At 44.1% G+C, this 17,110-nt stretch overlaps 1 long non-coding RNA gene across 1 annotated transcript; it reads right to left on the minus strand.

The window, feature by feature from the left end:
• Nucleotides 1-533: 533 nt before the first annotated feature.
• LOC144893159 (uncharacterized) lies at nt 534-15,829 on the minus strand. The gene is made up of 2 exons (XR_013624219.1): nt 15,699-15,829; nt 534-2,284 (listed from the first exon to the last, which is right to left on the minus strand). It is a non-coding gene; the product is annotated as an uncharacterized LOC144893159 (long non-coding RNA).
• Nucleotides 15,830-17,110: the final 1,281 nt, after the last annotated feature.

Here is a 17,110-nt window from a genome sequence, read left to right on the forward strand (position 1 = left end):
ACCAACCACCTTCCAGATGCCTTTTTCACTCCTCCTTCCACAGCCTCAAGCAAGCAGTGCACTGCATTCTCTTGTCATCCCCAATTCTGTCCCAGGTTCTTTATTACCCCAACAATTTAACTTGCTAATTGGTGTTTTTTTTCCCCTCCTCTTTTCCCTCTTATCGTGTTTTTAAAATCCCCTCGACTGTTGTTCAACTGTCAAACCTACCTTGCTCTTCCATGACCTTTGCTCCTGCAAAAAAATGTGCGATGACATTAAGAGCACAATCATAAGTCTGTAAACTAAAAGCAAAGAAAATGCCTACATCTGGAAGTTGTTTCCTGCCTATATCTGGAAGACAAGCATTGGAGAGGTTTATAGATGTTTTCAGGAGCATAGTTTCTAAATGAAGGTGCAACAGCCTAGGGATGTTACTTGAGCAACTGAATTAGCAAATGTTATTGACCCTAAAAAGATCTGGCAGATAGTAAACATAGCAGATCAGTGTATGAGTACGTACGCTACCCCCTCAATTACATTGTGAACATGTGTTTGGGTCTGGAAAACCAAGCAAATCCACACTTTAATTCTTGTCCCAAAAGCAAACATCGAAACAGTGAAGAACAGACGTCAGGTTCAGTTGAATAGTCAGAAGTCTGTTTCCCGGAATTGTTACAAACGTGGGATAAGAGAGGTCCATGCGGAAATTTTGTTTTAGGTCGAAGAGGAACAAGAGCCCAATGGAGATCAGTTCAGAATGTGTCTGGAAGCATGAGGACAAATCTGAGACTTCCTTTCCACAGTAAACCAAGCATAGTGGTTCTGTTGACCAGTATCTGGCTGGGGTAGACAGCGTTAAGAATCCTCCTATCAAAGGTAAACTTAAGATTAGGAAATTTGAGAGTCACTTGCAAAGTACAAGATGCAGTCTGTTAAGTCATTCACTTGCAAGTCTGGAGATTTTAGAGAAGAGTGCAGAGGGGTGGAATCTGAATTCGCTATTAAAATAATGCAGGCTATAATTAGCAACATGGTGACCGCACTAATCTAAGTCTGTGGATTTTTAAAGTTAGAATGCATTTGTTTTGAAAAGGAATAGGAAGGGAACGGAGGGGAGGGTGGAACTGCAACTGTAAATCAGCCTGATGGGGGCAGAGCCGCTATACACATTTGCCCTAGGGCTAATCAGACCCATATATTGGTGTGGTTGACATGGATTATTATCAGGAAGTCGGTGACAGCAATAACCCACATATATTTATACAAAGTACGTACTAGTTAGAATGTTAGATCGCCTATAATGTATGTACAGTACCCTTACAATGTGAGCACGTCTATAAAGTTTGAAATACATTTACAAATCGGTAGTAGAACATATATGTATATTTCTAAAAATAAATAAATAAACAAGTAATAAAAACATTTAAAAAACGCAAAAGGATGTCACTCCAAAAAGTATGTAAACAACGTAGGGATGATCACAAGAAATCATCACATGAAACCATTCCTACATCTTTCTTTGATAATGGTTATCCCTTGAAAAGACAGCTGTACCAATCGAATGCTCACTTGTGCACTCAAACGCAAAAAAATAAATAAAACTACACAGTATTTTCTAGGAACAACCATTATTAAAAGAAAGATGGAGGGATGGTTTCACATGATCATTTATTGTGATGATCCCTACCTTTTTTTCTTTTTACATACTTTTTGGAGTAACATCCATCCCTACATCCTTTTGCATTTTAAAAAAAAAGTTTTTATTACATGTGGTTTAGTAGGATAACTGGGTTATCAGGCAGTGTACAGCCCAGAGGTTGTATGTACCCTTATCAACAATCGAGATAGTCAAGCGCCAGTAAGATTACTGAACTCAAGTACAAAACAATGGACCTTGTGGGGTGGAACACTGATTGCCAGGTGCATGGGAATTGAGCAACTACCAAAGGTGAGGTGGGGTATGGCAGCGATTCTTCCAGTCAACGAGAACAGTTATAGAATACGACCAGGGATTTCACGAAATTGATCTGTTTAGAACGCTGTTGTGAAGAGTTGAAACAACTAGGTAGAGGCAGTGCAAAATATAAATATTAATCATTGGGGCAGGTTGTGTGCCTACCAGGTTGGCGAAATACCTCCATAATAAGATATAGATAGGATAAGACAGACTAAACATGAAAGCTAGTAGTTAAAAAACTTTATTTAAAAAAAAAAGAAAGGATAAATGAAATAAAACAACTGGTTGCTTTGGTAGCTTGCTCGTTGCAATTCAGCAAAATGATGGTGCAATTCACTTGATGACCTGTAGAAACAAGAGGGGATCAAGTTGGGAAAATGGGAAGTTAGCTTGGCTGGCTTCAGGAAGTCGAGAATTAGCATGAGTACAAACACCATAATTTTATTTATCCATGTGTGAGCAGTTAGCTTGATTTGCTGTTTCACAAAGTTATTGTACCCTAGAATTTTCTGCATGGGGGAGGTGGGACATTCCAGTTCTGTGGAAGTCTGTATTGCTGCATCTGCATTTATTATGAAACAATATTACTGCTTGGTATTACAACACAGAACCCTGGTGTTGGGCTAGCGGCTAAGGTGCCAGCTTAGGATCCGAGGATCCTGGGTTCGAATCCCGGTCGATTCGCTGAATTAACGCCAGGAGGGTTGACTCAGCCTGTCATCCTTCCGAGGTCGGCAAATTGAGTACCAGTTCACTGGTAATTCCCTGCTTGTCGTAAAAAGGCGACTAAAAGGGTTGGCGGCAGGAAGGGCATCCAGCCGCAAAACATTGCTTCAAAAAGGGGACCAAAAAACAACAACAACCACGGTCCCCGAAAAAGAGCCAACCCCCGCTTTGCGGGGAAAAATGGCCTCTAAAGGTGGTTATTTTTTATTTTTATATTACTGCAAGTGCAGCGTGAAATGATGAGAATTAGCAGATGAGAATTAACACTCACTACGTTACGTTCTTGGGACACCAAAGACTCGGGATAACGTCATGCAATGAAAATAGGAGTTTTCATAATGGTATTTTTGGCGTGTTCACGGCATTAAAAAAAAAAATCGGGCCCTGGGGGGGTTGTCCCCCAAAATAGGTATTTGCTTTTTTTCTCAGAATATACGCACCCGATTCTGATAAAACTTGACCACAACCATAATCACCCGTGTTGTACCAAAGTTTGTTCACAGCATTAAGAAAGAAAAAAAAATCGGGCCCTGGGGGGGTTGTCCCCCAAAATAGGTATTTGCTTTTTTTTCTCAGAATATACGCACCCGATTCTGATAAAACTTGACCACAACCATAATCACCTGTGTTGTACCAAAGTTTGTTCACAGCATTAAGAAAGAAAAAATAATCGGGCCCTGAGGGGTCTACTGCTGGGTTGCCCCCAAAAATAGGTATCTGCTTTTTTCCTCAGAATCTACACACACAATTTTGATGAAACTTCACAACTTTCATCATCTGTGATGTACCAATGTTTGTTCAAGGCATTGGAAAAATTGGGGTCTGAGGAGGTATACAGGGTGGGAGGGTGGTTGCCCCCCAAAATAGGTATTTTTTTGTTTGTTTTGAAGTCTTATGATTATGTTGGTATGATTCTACATGCTGCCATGTCTTCTAACAAGCATTAAAATGGGTTTAAAATACCTTTAGTCAGTGTAGTATATTGTTTATTCTACCAGATGAGCGCCAGGGGTATTGTTTATGCCTCCGCCGACGAAGTCGCATGTTTTCGGGTTGTCCGTCCGTCCGTCTGTCTGTCTGTCTGCCTGTGATAGGTTTTCGTTGCCGTGATAACTTGAGAACGGCTAAAAGGATCTTAGTCAAACTCGGTGGAGGTATGTATAATGAGGTAAAGATGAACCGATTAGATTTTGGGGTCAAGAAGGCAAAGGCCAAACGTCTGAGGTCATGTTAAGTAGAAATCCTGTTACTGCGATAACTTGTGAACCAGTGATGGGATTCTGACCAAATTTGGTACAAGTATGTATTATGATGCAAAGATGAACTGATTTTATTTTGGGGTCAAGAGGTCAAAGTCTATAACAGGTTTATAACTTGACAATGGCAGAATGGATTCAATTCAAACTTGGTTATATATAATGATGTAAAGATTAACTGATTAGATTTTGGGGTCGAGGTCCAAACTCAAATGTCACACGTCCCATCAGGTTAAAATTTTGTTACGGAGGAGCCAACGTGTGAACCAGTCATGGGATTTTCACCAAACTTGGTATAATTATGTTATGATGCAATGATAAACTTATTCGATTTTGGTGTCAAGAGGTCTAAGATCAGAGGTTACGTGAAGTAAAAATTATGTTGCCATGCCAACTCGTGAACAAGTGATGGGGTTTTGAACAAACTTGGTGTAGGTATATATGATGTAAAGATGAAACGATTGGATTATGGCATCAAAAGGTCAAATGTTAGAGGTAATGTCAGGTAAAAATATGATAATTTGAGAACTGCTGAAGGGATTTAAATCAAACTTGGTACATGTATAATGATGTAAACATGAACTGATTTAGATTTTGGGGTCAATAGGTCAAATACCAGAGGTCATGTTAAATAAAAATGATGTTGCCGCACCAACTTGTGAACCAGTGATGGGATTTTGACCAAACTTCGTATAAGTATATATTATGATGAAAAGTATATCCAGTATTATGATGAAAAGATGAACTGATTAGATTTCAGCATCAAAGGTCGGAGGTCAGGTCAGGTAAATATATGATATTTAAGAACAGCTGAAGGGATTTAAGTCAAACTTGGTATAAGTATATATTATGATTCAAAGATGAACTGATTATATTTTGGCATCAAAGGTGAGGAGTGAGGTCATTTTGGTGAGGTCAGAGGTCATGTCAGGTAAAAATGTGATACTTGAGAATAGCTTAAAGGATTTAAATCAAACTTGTTACAATTATGTATAGTATAATTATGTAATAATGTGAGCAGAGGCGTCGGTCAACATCATGATATCGGTCATTCTAATTTTATTATAAAACTGTTTACATTGGTAACATTGGTTCAAACCCTGCCTAACACCCTCCATTGACCTCACACATGACCAAAAAATAAGAGGTCGCATCGGAATAAAAGCAGATACGTGCCGAGACGTGGGGCCTATTGGTTTGAGGAAGTCGCTGGGAAGCGGGTAAAACCAGGACCGGGTCTGCTCTTGCTTATCATACTAAAATATGCAATTTGGTGTCTGTCTGTCTGACCAAGGTAAATTCGGTGGTACTTATCCAATCTCAACCAAACTTGACAGGTGGACGAAGGGTCACACGTTGGAGGTTGTAGTGACTTAACTTGCCCCTCCACCACGCCCCCAACGGGGTGGGGTTATCCATCTTGGGTGAAATCCATGTTAAGATATATACTTGTGTAAAGAAAGCTTTATCGTGGCATTTTTTCCAAAGCCGCTTCTAATAACAAAAGTAATATCAACGCCAATTATAATATTTTAATATCAATGTGATGACAAAACAATATTAACATTAATAATATCTCCTCTCCCCAAGGAGTTTTTCCTCCTTGAACAAATGCCGCGTAACATGAATAAATATCTTATCGTGGCATTTCATGGTGGTACCCTTCCTTACCAGAAGTAAAAAATATTGCAAACCACAAACACGTTTGATTACCTTTTTAAACAGTCACTGCTGCTGCTTAACACTAAACTGAAAGGGAGGACTCCCGGCGTTCTTGAGGCAATATATGAGGCTAGATCTACTTTACTATATATATATATATATATATATATATACAGTCAAGTGAAAAAGTAAGTACACCCCATGTAAAGCTTTGACTTTTTCAACATATTTCAACATACAGCTATTTGATCTTCATTTCAACAATATTGATAGATAAAGGTGATATAATATAACAAATATCATGAAACATTTACATTTTGTAGTCCATTGTATAATTTAAATAAACATCAATGCAAATTTCGCATGTGGAAAAAGTGAGTACACCCCGACATTTATCACTACTTCAAATACCTAAAATTAGAATCAGGTGCACCAGCTCAGGTGCAAATGATTAGGACATCGTCAGAGAGGATCTTGGAGGAACCTGTCTTATTTAAACCTCAGACATTTCGTTTGGTTTGCTCTTTGTTGTTGAAGTGTGCGGCATCACCATGCCTCAATCAAAAGAGCTCTCTGAGGCCTTCAGAAAGAAGGTTATAGATGCCCACGAGTCTGGGAAGGGATTTTAAAAGGTCTCCAAACAATTTGAAATCAATCATTCGACTGTCCAGAAGGTCATCTACAAGTGGAGAAGATTCCAAACAACTGCCAACTTGTTCTCGCCAGGCCGCCCCAGCAAGTTCAGCCCGAGAGCAGACCGCAAGATGCTGAAAGAAGTCTCTAAGAACCCCAGAATGTCATCACGGGACCTACAGGTAGCTCTTGCCACTGTTGATGTCAAGGTGCATGAGTCTACCACTAGAAAGAGGCTGCACAAATTTGATCTACATGGGAGGTGTGCCAGGAGGAAACCTTTGCTGTGCAGAAAGAACATCAGGGCAAGACTAAAGTTTGCCAATGAACACCTAGGCAAAGACCAGCACTTCTGGAACAATGTGATCTGGACAGATGAGTCAAACAAAGGTAGAGCTATTTGGCCACAGTACCAGAAGACATGTTTGGCGAAAACCAAAGAGAGCATTTGACCACAAGAACCTGATACAAACTGTAAAGCATGGTGGTGGAAATATTATGGTTTGGGGCAGCTTTGCTGCATCAGGGCCTGGGCAGCTCACCATCATAGAATCCACTATGAATTCTTCATTGTACCAGAGGGTGCTTGAGGATAATGTGAGGCCATCTGTTGGAGAGTTGAAGCTCAACCGAGAGTGGACCTTGCAACATGACAATTTTTTTTTTTTTTTTTTTTGTATACAGAATCGAGGCTCGTGAAAGAGCTAACATTTATCACAAAAACAAATCAAAGAGACAAACAAAGTATATAAAAAGGGGAGCGGTAGACAAGATGGGGAGAGAGAAGGGGAAGCACATAAACACAACATTTGATAGCAGGGACATCGTGAATGTGTGGGAGCGAGAGGGATTGGGGGAAGGCGGCGTGGGGAGGGGGGCGAGGGGGGCGGGGGGGGGGGGTGGGAGAAGTAGAAACACAAGTACACCAAGGACTTCCAGGAAAGAAGTTGGTCTTTCAAAAAAGTGGATTTGAGGTGAAATTAGCGGGGGTAGAAAAGATCAAGGTTTTGGATGGGGGAAGATAAGAGATGGTGGTGAACAGTTGTTTTAAAGACCTGGAGGGAGGAGTGGGATTGAAGAGAGTGAGGGAGTTTGTTCCAGAGGCGGGAGAAAAGAGGAATAAAGGAGTGAAGGTGAGCAGAGAGTCTTGATTTTGGCAGTTTAACCATAAGAGGGTTGCAGGCAGATCTTGTGCGACCTGTAGGAATATTTGGGGGACAGAGCCCAGAAAGAGCTGGAGGAGCAAGGCTGGAGAGGAGTCGGTAGAAGACAGAAAGACCACCACCTGCCTGCGGTGAGTAAGTGAAAGGCCCTCGGAGGTAGCTTCATCGCGGGAGATTCCAATGATTCTGAACGCTTTGGTTTCAACAGCGTGAAGCCGAGCTAGGTGTGAGGCAGGAGCACCAGCCCAGAGGGGGGAACAGTATTCCATTGAGCTGTGGATGAAAGCCTTATATGTGGTGAGGAGCTCAGGTGTGCCAAGGAAGGACTTCGCACGACAGAGGATGCCCAGTCGGCGACTGGCTTTGGAGGCCAGATTTGAAATGTGGTTTTCCCAAGAAAGATCATGGCAGATAGTGAGACCCAAAAGCTTGAGTGACAGAACTTCTTGGAGAGGATTATTCAGAAAATAGATGGGAGGGTTGTCCAGTCGGCCATTTTGGAGAGACATCGTAAGAGTGTGAGATTTGTCGGGATTGAAAGACATGTTCCACTTGTTTGCCCAGTCTGTGATTTTGTCCAGGTCTGCAGAGAGCGAGGAGGCTGCAGACTGCCGATCTGAGGGATGAGGAATGGAGCGGCAGAGAGTGGAGTCATCAGCAAAGAGATCGAGAGGATTTTCAAGAGAGTCAGAGAGATCATTGATGAAGACCAGAAAAAGCACAGGGCCCAGAACACTGCCTTGGGGAACTCCATCCTGAACAGGAAGAGGAGATGAGAGAAACCCATTCAGGGCCACACGTTGACAACGACGAGAGAGGAAGTCCGCCAGCCATGCGTGGAGATTTCCATGGATACCAAAGGAGGAGGGTTTGGTGAGCAGAGCGGGGTGCCAGACGGTATCGAAGGCACGTGATATGTCAAGAGAGATAGCTCTGATTTCTTGTTTGGCATTGAGGACCTCCATCCATTGTTGAGACAGCAGAAGCAGCATGTCCAAAGCAGAGTGACCAGGTCTGAAACCAAATTGATGATCAGAGATCAAGCCATTGGAGAAGAGGAAAGATTTCATATCCGAAGCAATGATGGATTCCATGACTTTGCTGATAATTGGGAGAAGGCTGATTGGTCTGTAGTTGCTAGGATCTGTTTTTGCACCTTTTTTGTATAAAGCGGTGATATTGGCTGATTTCCAAGCAGATGGCAGATGACCTTGAGCAAAAGAGAGGGTGAAGAGAACAGAGAGAGGGAGTGAAAGAGCGGAAGAACAGGATTTTAGGACCCGTGGGCTGATGCCGTCAGGTCCAGTTGCAGAATCAGAGTCGAGGGTTGACAGAAACTTTTCCACCTTGTCAGGAGGAAAGGACACAGAGTCCAGGAGCAGCTGGGTACGACTGGGTACGGTGGGTACAGAGAGGGATGGGTTTGGGACACAAGATTTAGAGGCAAACACAGAGTTGAGGCATTCAGCTTTTTCATGTGCGGAGTCAGCTGTGTAGCCATTTGAGGTGAGGGAGGGGATGGAGGGGGAACAAACACCAGAAACAGATTTGACCAGACGCCACCAGGATTTGGAAGAGGGAGACAGGTTTGAGAGTTCGGTCTTGAGAACGGAGAGATATTGTTTCCTGGCTCTCCTGAGGGTGGAGACACACTTGTTTCGGGCTTTGTGAAAGGAAATGAGATTTCCTTCCGTTGGATTAGCTTTCCAGGAGACGAAGGCAAGTTGTGTCTGGGCAACAGCCTCACCACAAGATTCCGTGTACCATGGACGGGAGGAAGGGTATGATAACTGAAGACGAGATGGGATAAATCTGTGCATGAGAGAGAGCAATTTACTTTGGAAGAATTCTCAGGATGAGTTGATGTCAGAGGCGGTAGAGATGGGAGACCAGTCCAGATGATTGATGGCTGCTTGAAGACCGTGCAAGTTGGCCTGAGTGAAATGCCAGTCTCGTCGACGCTGAGGAGGCTCTCTGAGAATGGTCAGAGAGATGTCCACTTTAACAAGCACATGATCAGATGAGCTGATTGGAGCAGAAGACGAGCAGTAGACATTTTCAGGGAAGTTAGTCATAACCAAGTCCAGAAGAGAAGATGCTCCGTTGACTGAGTTCCAGGTCGGGAAATTGACAGATTGTGTCAAACCCAGTGAGTCGCAGAAGTCCTTTGCTGAGGAGCCATGGCTGGTGAGAGAGGTACCAACATCTGGCCAACTGGCATGGTGACAATTGAAATCACCACATATGAGGAAGAGAGAGTTTGGATGAGTCGATAGAAGTTGGTCCATATTATCAGACAGCGAGATGTAGATGGAGTCATCACTGTTTGGTGGACGGTACAACACACATATGAACAAGAGGTGGGAGGAGCAAAGGGGAAGCCGTAGCCAGAGGTATTCCTGGGGGTGAGGTGGAGAGAGGGCAGTGCAGGGCGAGTGAGAAATTGAGTTTTTGATAAAGATAGCAACCCCACCTCCAGGATGAGGCTCAGGTCTATCATGGCGGAGGAGGGAGTAACCCAGGAGAGATACTAAGGAATCAGAGACATCATGAAGGAGGAACGTTTCTGTTAAGCAGATCATGTCTGGTTTGTCAGAAGCAACCTGTATGGAGAGATCAGTTAAGTTTGAACGAAGGCCCCGGATGTTTGAGGTCCATACCGTTAAGAGGAAGGGGGAGCATCGGATACAGAACGGGGGGGGGGGGGGGGGGAGGGTGGGGGAGGGGTAGGGTAAGATGTGGAAGAGGAGGAAGAGGTAGGGAGAGCTGTTGAAGGCGTGTCAGAGATTTCAGAATATCTCGGAGAAAGGGAAGGATGAGGCGGACAAAAGGTTTGATGGTGATTGGGTGAGGCACATGATGGTGAGGTGAGACAATGACCCTAAACATACCAGTAAATCCACCAAGGAATGGCTGAAAAGAAAGACATGGAGGGTTCTGGAATGGCCAAGTCAAAGCCCGGATCTAAATCCCATCGAGATGTGGGGGGATTTGAAACGAGCTGTGCATGCAAGAAACCCCTCAAACATCGCACAGCTGAAAGAATTCTGCATGGAGTAGGCAAAAATTTCTCCCAGTCGATGTCAAAGTCTGCTAGACAGTTATAAGAAACGCCTACTTGAGGTTGTTTCTGCCAAAGGGGGCAATACCACCTATTGGAGCCAAGGGTGTACTTACTTTTTCCACATGCGAAATTTGCATTTATGTTTATTTAAATTATACAATGGACTACAAAATGTAAATGTTTCATGATATTTATTATATTATATCACCTTTATCTCTCAATATTGTTGAAATGAAGATCAAATCGCTGTATGTTGAAATATGTTGAAAAAGTCAAAACTTTACATGGGGTGTACTTCCTTTTTCATGTGACTGTATATATATCCCATAGAGGATAATAATATGACCCTTCCTGTTGCTCCATTAGGGAGTGGGTGTATGAGTTACTTCAATTAATTATCAGAGTATATCTAGTTCACTTTTTTGGTTTAATGTGCTTTTTTTTTTTTAAAGATAAGAAAATACATGCACACGGGCACAGTAAAAGAAGTCATGAGCATCAGTGGATTTCACACGTTTGTGCCAAATATAGAAGAACGTGAGTTATTAGCGACATCTATCCATCGATCTACTCCAATACAAATATGCTCGGTCGCATGCACGCCACTGATGTTCCCACAATTCATTGTGACAAAATGGCCGTCCACGACATCGTTTCGCAAACATGCAGTGATTGAATTCCTCGTGACGGAGAGCAACTCCGCTGTAGATATATACAATGGATTGAGTCAGGTGTACGGATGCCTGTATGGTGCTAGCAGTGTCAAAATGTGGTGAAACACTTTGTTTATGGGTCAAAATGGTGGAACCAGCTTTCATCACCGGTCACAATACAGAACAAGAAGTCATCTCCTTTGGCAGCATATCGTTGAAGCAACTGCGATGAGACATCGACACTTGTGTTTTTGTGTTCCTCCATAAGCAAACGGGAACAAACTTTCCAATATCCTAAGGTCACTATCATCTCCTGTACGGCATGGTGTCCGATGCCAAGCTGCGCTGCAATCTCCCTCACCGTCACCCTTCCGGTCCTCACTGATGAACACATCAACTTTCTACTTGTTGCATTCAGTTGTGGCACTTCTCGGCTGACCACAGCGTGGCCGATTGGTGACATCCATGTTTCCATCTTTGTGTTTCACCCACCTTCTGACACTGTTAGCGCCCATTCGTACGCCGGACTCAATCAACCATGTATATTTGCAGCTGAGTTCCTCTCCTTCACGAGGAATTCAATCACTGCACGTTGGCAAAACGATATGTTGTTGACAGCCATTTTATCACACTGGATTGTGGGAACACCAGTGCTGTGCACACGCTGAGCCTGTGCTTACATTGGAGTGGATACATGTCGTTAATAACTTGTGGTCCATATTTGCCATAAACGTGTGGAATCCACTGATGCTCATGACTTTTGGTGTGTGTGTGTGTGTGTGTGTGTGTGTGTGTGTGTGTGTGTGTGTGTGTGTGTGTGTGTGTGTGTGTGTGTGTGTGTGTGTGTGTGTGTGTGTGTGTGTGTGTGTGTGTGTGTGTGTGTGTGTGTGTGTGTGTGTGTGTGTGTGTGTGTGTGTGTGTGTGTGTGTGTGTGTGTGTGTGTGTGTGTGTGTGTGTGTGTGTGTGTGTGTGTGTGTGTGTGTGTGTGTGTGTGTGTGTGTGTGTGTGTGTGTGTGTGTGTGTGTGTGTGTGTGTGTGTTTATATATAAAAGCAAAGACTTGCGGTTGGGAATAAATGCAAATGACTCCATGGTAAGATCTCCAACCTTTAATTGAACCAACAATGACTCAACCTTTCGGTTAACAACATGTGAAAAAACACATGCATCCGTTAATTTCCTCAAGAGTGATAAAATAATCTCAAAACCCCCCTTATATACTCAAAGGTGGGAGGGTGGGGCAAGCTGGACAGCCAATCAAAACACATATCACATCGCTCTCGTGAACTCAGACCGTTATCACCTAATTAAAAAATCAACAGCACATCAACGGCTCAAAACCATCACGTAAATAAAACTGGATTATAACCCAAATGTTTAGCTACACTCCGGAACAATAGGTAAAATTTTTAACAAGTGATCATAAGTTGGTGTAAACCTATGTGTCATGAGATGAAAGCAGAAAATAACCTGTAATGGTATCAATATCAACACATGGCCATATGCTATGGGTAAAGATGTAGGACCTTAGGTCAGCATATTACTGAACACTGCAAGGCATTTGAATGTAATTATCCCAACAGATCTTCTATTGCCAAACACGGTCTTAAGGAAGGGCACACACCTTTGTGGGATAGGGTTAATATTTTGGGTTCTACCCCTAAAAGGATCAGAAGACGTATTTTGGAGGCTTGGCACACGGAAGAAACTGTTACATCGATCACACAGGAGGTGATTGACTTACTATTAGCATTTGATCCACTCTTGCGTAAACGAAGCGGGGATTACCTGACTATAAATAGAGATTCTACATAATGTTGTCATCCAAGTTTCTTATCAGGACAATATCTCTCCCCAACCCCCCCCCCCCCTCCTCCTTTGTTGCTCCCCACCTCTTTACCCATAGCATATGGCCATGTGTTGATATTGATACCATTACAGGTTATTTTCTGCTTTCATCTGCACGACACATAGGTTTACACTAACTTATGATCGATCACTTGTTAAAAATTTTACCGATTGTTCCGGAGTGGAGCTAAACATTTTGGTTATAATCCAGTTTTATTTACATTATGGTTTTGAGCCGAATCCAGTTTTATTTACATGATGATTTTGAGCCATTAATGTGCTGTTGATTTTAAAATTTGGTGATAACAGTCTGAGTTCACGAGAGCGATGTGATATGTGTTTTGATTGGCTGTCCAGCTTTGCCCACCCCCACCTTTGCGTCTACAAAAGGGGAGTTTTGAGATTATTTTATCACTCTTAAAGAAGGTTAAATGGATGCATGTGGTTTTTCACGTTGTTAAACGAAACGTCGAGTCATTGTTGGTTCAATTAAAGGTTGCAGATCTTATCATGGAGTCGTTTGATATATATATATATACATACATACACGTGTACAGTGCATTCAGAAAGTATTCAGACCCCTTCACTTTTTTTACATTTTGTTATGTTGCAGCCTTATGTTGAAATCGTTTAAATTCATTTTTTCCCTCATCAATCTACACTCAATACCCCATAATGACAAAGAGAAAACATGATTTTGGAAAGTTTTGCAAATTTATTAAAAAGAAAAAACTGAAATATCACATTGACAGAAGTATTCAGACCCTTTGCTATGACACTTGAAATTTAGCTCAGGTGCCTCCCATTTCTCTTGATAATATTTGAGATGTTTCTAAACCTTGATTGGAGTCCACCTGTGGTAAATTCAATTGATTGGACTGGACATGATTTGGAAAGGCACACACCTGTCTATATAAGGTCTCACAGCTGACAATGCATATCAGAGCAAAAACCAAGCCATGAGGTCGAAGGAACTGTCTGCAGAGCTCAGAGACAGGATTGTGTCGAGGCACAGATCTGGGGAAGCCTACAAAAAAATAATTTCTGCTGCATTGAAGGTTCCCAAGAGCACAGTGGCCTCCATAATTCTTAAATGGAAGAAGTTTGGAACAACCTGGACTCTTCCGAGAGCTGGCCGCCTAGCCAAACTGAGCAATCAGGGGAGAAGGGCCTTGGTAAGAGAGGTGACCAAGAACCCGATGGTCACTCTGGCTGAGCTCCAGAGATCATGTGTGGAGATGGGAGAAACTTCCAGAAGGAGAACCATCACTGCAACACTCCACCGATCTGGGCTTTATGGCAGAGTGGCCAGACGGAAGCCTCTCTTCAGTGAAAGACACATGAAAGCCCACTTGGAGTTTGCAAAAAAGCACCTAAAGGACTCTCAGAATGTGAGAAACAAGATTCTGTGGTCTGATGAAACAAAGATTGAACTGTTTGGCAACCTCTGGTACCCGCCGGGCTAATGCTAATTTTGTTATGGCCGATCGCTACTCTGGGTGTGAGCAATGGTGGACCAATGGAAGAAAAGACATTCACGGACAGAGAAAGGAAACGTTTAACGATTTGATTTATTTGCAAGTATTTACAGTGCAATTTTTCAATAGGAAAGAAAAAAAGGATGAGAATCAGGAACTTAGCTTATCCTACGCCTTATTACAATTACAACACATAAACACTACATGGACACAGCACACATTCACGGGGGATGGGGAGGGGAAAACAAACGTTGGAAACCTGTTAGCACAAAGGCCACGATGTTCCAGATGCCTCTCCTCACGACGGCCTTTGTCTTGACCTCACCGACGTGCACCTGGCCAGCAAATGGCAGTCCCCACCTCGAGCAGGTGAGAAGTGTCGGGAACCGTGCAGAGCGAGTGCGTCGGGAACCGTGCAGAGCGAGTGCGTCGGGAACCGTGCAGAGCGAGTGCGTCGGGAACCGTGCAGAGCGAGTGCGTCGGGACCCGTGCAGAGCGAGTGCCAGGGAACCCTGCAGAGCGAGTGCCAGGCAACCGTGCAGAGCGAGTTGCCAGGCAACCGTGCAGAGCGAGTGCCAGGCAACCGTGCAGAGCGAGTGCCAGGCAACCGTGCAGAGCGAGTGCCAGGCAACCGTGCAGAGCGAGTGCCAGGCAACCGTGCAGAGCGAGTGCCAGGCAACCGTGCAGAGCGAGTGCCAGGCAACCGTGCAGAGCGAGTGCCAGGCAACCGTGCAGAGCGAGTGCCAGGCAACCGTGCAGAGCGAGTGCCAGGCAACCGTGCAGAGCGAGTGCCAGGCAACCGTGCAGAGCGAGTGCCAGGCAACCGTGCAGAGCGAGTGCCAGGCAACCGTGCAGAGCGAGTGCCAGGCAACCGTGCAGAGCGAGTGCCAGGCAACCGTGCAGAGCAAGTGCCAGGCAACCGTGCAGAGCAAGTGCCAGGGAACCGTACAGAGCAAGTGCCAGGGAACCGTTACAGAGCAAGTGCCAGGGAACCGTACAGAGCAAGTGCCAGGGAACCGTACAGAGCAAGTGCCAGGGAACCGTACAGAGCAAGTGCCAGGGAACCGTACAGAGCAAGTGCCAGTGACACGTGGAGTAAGCACGTCGTGATCTCGTCAAGGTAAAGTGAGTGTCGTGCATAAGTGCAAGAATGAAACCGGCTAAGCGAGTGAATCACGTGCAGAGGCAAGGTGAACAATGTCCCTGGCCGAAGAGAGAGTCCAAAAACACGTGTACAGCCAATAGAATCCAAGGCGAAGAGTAATGCAGGCACGTACTGAAGCCTGTGAAGGGGTCCGACAAGTATGGAGCACACGTCCTCGGTGAAACCGGCAAATAGAGAGAGTAACACGTGTAGAGTCCTGCGAGAGGGTCCGGCTTAGAGCGGATGGACACTGTGCTCAGTGAACTAGAAAAGAGGGAGAGAGTAATCATGCAGGCATGTGCTGAGAGAGAGAGAGAGAACAAGAGAGAGAGAGAGAGAGAAACAAGAGAGAGAGAGAGAACAAGAGAGAGAGAGAGAGAACAAGAGAGAGAGAGAGAACAAGAGAGAGAGAGAGAACAAGAGAGAGAGAGAGAACAAGAGAGAGAGAGAGAGAGAGAGAACGAGAGAGAGAGAGAGAGAACAAGAGAGAGAGAGAGAGAGAGAGAGAGAACAAGAGCGAGAGAGAGAGAGAACAAGAGAGAGAACAAGAGAGAGAGAGAGAGAACAAGAGAGAGAGAGAGAGAGAACAAGAGAGAGAGAGAGAGAGAGAGAGAGAGAACGAGAGAGAGAGAGAGAGAGAACAAGAGAGAGAACAAGAGAGAGAACAAAAGAGAGAGAGAGAGAGAGAGAGAACAAGCAAGAGAGAGAGAGAGAGAACGAGAGAGAACAAGAGAGAGAGAGAGAGAGAACAAGAGAGAGAACAAGAGAGAACAAGAGAGAGAACAAGAGAGAACAAGAGAGAGAGAGAGAGAGAACAAGAGAGAGAAAGAGAGAACAAGAGAGAGAGAGAGAGAACAAGAGAGAGAGAGAGAACACAAGAGAGAGAGAGAGAACAACAGAGAGAGAGAAGAAGAGAGAGAGAGAAGAAGAGAGAACAAGAGAGAGAGAGAGAAGAAGAGAGAACAAGAGAGAGAGAGAGAACAAGAGAGAGAGACAACAAGAGAGAGAGACAACAAGAGAGAGAGACAACAAGAGAGAGAGACAACAAGAGAGAGAGAGAGAGAGAGAACAAGAGAGAGAGAGAGAGAGAAACAAGAGAGAGAGAGAGAGAGAGAGGAGAGAGAGACAAGAGAGAGAGAGAGAGAGAGACAAGAGAGAGAGAGAGAGAGAACGAGAGAGAGAGAGAGAGAGAGAGAGAGAGAGGGGGAGAGAGAGAGAGGAGAGAGAGAGAACGAGAGAGAGAACGAGAGAGAGAACGAGAGAGAGAACAAGAGAGAGAGAGAACGAGAGAGAGAACGAGAGAGAGAGAGAACGAGAGAGAACGAGAGAGAACGAGAGAGAGAGAGAGAGAGAACGAGAGAGAGAGAGAGAGAGAGAGAGAGAACAAGAGAGAGAGAGAGAACGAGAGAGAGAGAGAGAACGAGAGAGAGAGAGAACGAGAGAGAGAGAGAGAGAGAGAGAACAAGAGAGAGAGAGAGAACAAGAGAGAGAGAGAGAACAAGAGAGAGAGAGAGAACAAGAGAGAGAGAGAACGAGAGAGAGAGA

This window comes from Myxine glutinosa, chromosome 1 (genome assembly GCF_964187855.1).
Source record: "Myxine glutinosa chromosome 1, kmMyxGlut1.1, whole genome shotgun sequence".
NCBI lineage: Eukaryota > Metazoa > Chordata > Myxini > Myxiniformes > Myxinidae > Myxine > Myxine glutinosa.